General features: G+C 32.9%; 1 pseudogene; it reads left to right on the top strand.

Annotated features, from left to right (window-relative positions):
* The first annotated feature begins 1,718 nt into the window (after positions 1–1,718).
* LOC149217295 (1-phosphatidylinositol-3-phosphate 5-kinase FAB1A pseudogene) lies at positions 1,719–2,718 on the top strand (annotated as a pseudogene).
* Positions 2,719–4,155: the final 1,437 nt, after the last annotated feature.

The following is a 4,155-nucleotide window of genomic DNA, read 5'->3' as shown; positions in this document are numbered from 1 at the left end:
ATGTTTATAAAGGATGTTTAGTGTAGTTTAGGTTTTATAACATGATAGTATTCTAGAATAATATTTCCACTTAATAAAAATTTCCATATTTTTTTATAGAAATTACTTTGTTGGAAATCATTTCTTTATAGGGTTCATTCTTTTGATGCAATTTATCAAATTCAAACAAGGTTTGTTGCAAGAGGCCATCATTAGTGTTCATCATGTTGGAACTTGGAAAACCTGTTGCTGATATTTCAAAGCTAAACAATACAAGGTGTCTTCTTCTTTATGAAGCCTATGAATAGGATCATCATCGTTTCCATCTAAATTCATCTCTTAGAGTGAAACATTATCTTGCCAAATTGGAATCCAGTCCACTGTAGTATTTTAAGAATCCACATAAGGAATATGAATCTAGTATAAATGGAAAAGTTGGAGACTATCATGGTACAGTAAAAAATAGTAACAATTCTTGTGGTGGTTTTGGCATTCTAACAATAGAGCACACACACTTCATGGTTGATTGAAATCGTTTGGACAAAGATATCTGTTTTGGGAATCTTTAGTTCAAAGATATCCAAGATGATGACAAGCATGTTTTAAATAATGCATCTCGGTAGCTTTCCATGATTAGTAATGTGTGAAATTCCTACTTGTGTGACCATTTAGAGGGAATTGGGACTGCGAATGGAAAATTAAATTAAGGCATGGAATTTATTAAATTGGGAAAAGGTAAAACAACCCCAAATATCTGGATGATGTGGAAGGAGATCCAAACATTAGAGATTCATTCAATATAACTAATGGTACCATGTTTCATACTTTTGAGATGGAGAATGGTGAATGTGATACCGTTATCAATGTCTCCGAGATGATGCCTTTTGAAACAGTTGATAATAGGGATAATACAAACAGTTTTGATGAAGATATGGCAACCTGTTGGAAACTATCAAAGAAAGATTCTTGTATCATGGTTAATCTGTCAAATACATTAGATGAAAAATGGATAGGTGAAGACCAATTAGTAAAATCTCACACTATATTTGTGACATCGCAAGGGAAAGAAGTTGGTTCTTCCATTTTGGCTATTGTTGCCAATGGCAGTGAATCTGCAAATAGAAAAGATTTTAATCTGGTTCAAAAAATTGCAATAGGAAACTCGATGATGTCCAAATATGACTAGAACATGGAAAATAAAGGTGGAATAGAGGTTCCTAAGAAAATCATCCCTACCTCACAAGTAAAATCATTAAATCTATCGAAAGAGTTTGGAAGCTGCAATGGGGCTCCAATGTCAAACTTACCAAAAAGTTACAGCAAGAGTTTACAAGAAAATTTATTGGGTTCTATTAGAGTTGACTCTCAAAGATGCTATAGTCCTATGTTTGTCTCATCAGTCAGTGACCTGGGTGGTAATGCAGAGGGTAAGATTCTTTTACAAACTAGTGCCAATGATATGGTTATTGTTGTTTATGATGATGGGCCAACAATTGTAATAGCTTATGCACTAATCTTGCAAGAATATTAGGATTTCTTATATGACAAGGTACCTGATAGTGGGAAGTAAAAGGAAATAGATAGGGATAAAGGAAAGGAATGTAATCCTTTATTTGGTATGCGTGGAGTTGTTTCAAATCCAGTTTAGTTGTCAGATGGTTCCTTTGACTCGAGTAAAGTTCTTTCCAAAGAGATAAGTTCAGGATATGAGGATATTTACACATATGGCTCCAAAGTGAATGGGATTTCAGATTCATCACTATATAGAAAAGATTCATGCCAAAATATCCTTTCGTGATGAGGGTCCTACCAGAAAAGTTAAGTACTTGGTAACCCTTTATTATGCAAAATAGTTTGATGCCCTTCGGAAAAAGTATTGTGCAATAAAGATGGATTTTATATTGTCACTAAAGTGCTGCAAGAGATGGGGACCTCAAGGAAGAAAGAGAAATGTGTTTTTTCCAAAATCCTTGGATGAAAGATTTATTATTAACAGAGTCACTAAGACATAATTGGCTTCTTTATGAAGTTTCCCTCATAATATTTCAAATGTTTGTGTGACTCATTATGTTTTGGAAGCCCCACATGTTTGGCAAAGATCGTTGGTATTTATCAGGTTGGATACTCATATTATTGTGTATTCTATATTTGACAATTACCTTTTGCATACTCCTAGAGAGTTTACCACACTTTGCTTCCTTCATTGTGTGTGTGCATGCTACATAATGTGCTTATCTTCCAAGTCACTATAAAGAATGCAAAAGGTGGAAAAGGGTTCAAGATGAACTGATGGTAATGGAAAATTTGTTGTTTGGAATAAATGTAACATGGTTTTATGACCTCAAAGGTTCTGATTTCTCCCATTACAATGTAGATTCATATGGCAACAACAAAGTTTTTCTGGACCAGAATCTCTTATAGACCATACTAACTCTCCAATATTTCTTGGGAATAAATCCAAACATCATTTGGAGAGAGAAGTCTGCAATGATACTTCATTTCTTGTGGTAAATATAGTTTTCATTTTTCTTAATCAACCATAATTGTAATCTTGGTTTCAATTTTTTTGTGAGCTAGTCAGTTATCATGATTGTGTGCAATGTGTGTTTGCAGTCAATTGATGTCATGTATTATTCATTACTTGTTGGAGTTTATGAAAAGCATTGTGAGATGGTTTAGGTAATAATAGACTTATACAATGCTCATTTTTGGTCAAATAGACTCATACATTTTCTTTGAAATATATTTTCTCATATTTGATTTTCCATCTTAGGTAACATTATCAATAATTTCAGCTACTTTGGTCAAAGCATGTATCTATTAGCATTTCGGAGATGAATACACTAACTTTTTTTTCTTCATTTCAAATTTCAATACATGAAGTTTAGTTTACATTGGTGATAAAGCCAACAATTCTTGCTATGATGTGTTTGATGCAATGAAGTTGCCTAATGATGATAGCCTAATGATTGTGACAGTATTAAAATTAAAAAAAATGAGCATTCTTTACTAGAGGTACATGCTCTTGATATTGCACTTTTATGATAGGACCAAGCAACAAGTATTGGAAGTAAAATATTTCTTTGTTTGTAACCATTGTTTATGTAAATAGGTCATGGGTTCCTTAATTTGAAGCGTTAGGAGAAGCTCATTTTAAGTTCCTCATATGGATCTAGCTATCACTTGAAGTAACATGTGCCCATCTTATTTTTCTTGTCCTTTAAATTCTTCTGATAATATCTTCTAGTTGAATATTTTCTTTCATTTGTTAGACCTATTATCTTCAATTCTCTACTATTGAACTTGTTTTATGTCATGAATAAATAATTCTGGTTGATTTTAAAATGCCTCCTTGACTTAGTTTTTCCAACCAACTAAATTTAAGTGTATTAACACCATTTTATGAACTCAAAACGTTTCTAAATTCATCAATGAAGGTGATATGATTTTGTTTGTCCTTGATGAGAAGTATAAATATGTTTTCTTTCATATTTTTATCCTTTCAATGGCTAGTAAATTTTAAGTAAGTTTTGATTTCTTGTTTTTTTCCATTAAGGTAGACTGGCCTTTTGGTCTTTATACTCACTTCGTGTCCGTGCTTTGAAGCGATGCGCTAGAACTATGCATGGTTGTTAGTTGGAGCCAATGGTTATCAAGAAATAGTGTGAGCTTTAAACATGTTGCTCCATTAATGGGAACATGTCTTGTCACAGTTCATTAGATTGGTGGTACTATGATTTTGGTCTTTATGCTCACTTTTGTGTCCATGCTTTTCTATGGATAGAAATATGCATGGTTGTTAGTTAAAGATAGTGGTTATCAAGAAATAGTGAGCTTTGAACATGCTTCTCCATTAATGGAAACATATCTTGTCATAGTTCATTAGATTGGTGGCACTACGGATAGTCAGAAATTGACCAATCCCAACATTGACCAATGCCATTTTAATGTACTATGGATGCCATCTCTGTTTAATGTACTTTAAACATGTTCAAATTAGTAGATTTCATTGTTGGTTATTATTTTTCTTATCATCTATATTTTTCCCACTTTAATCATAAATATATGGATCTTTTCGTTATTCCCCCAGATCTATTCTTGCATGTCTAATTCTTTAAAGGGTGTTAGCCCAATGGAAGAGCACTTGCTTTACAAGCAGGAGGTTGGTGGTATTCC

The sequence above is a fragment of the Pinus tabuliformis genome, chromosome 1_1, assembly GCF_031772625.1.
Source record: "Pinus tabuliformis cultivar Carrire ecotype Pingquan chromosome 1_1, CPIR1, whole genome shotgun sequence".
NCBI classification, from domain to species: Eukaryota; Viridiplantae; Streptophyta; class Pinopsida; order Pinales; family Pinaceae; genus Pinus; species Pinus tabuliformis.
Note: the sequence above shows the minus strand (reverse complement) of the source record. Positions and strands in the feature narration are given on the sequence as shown.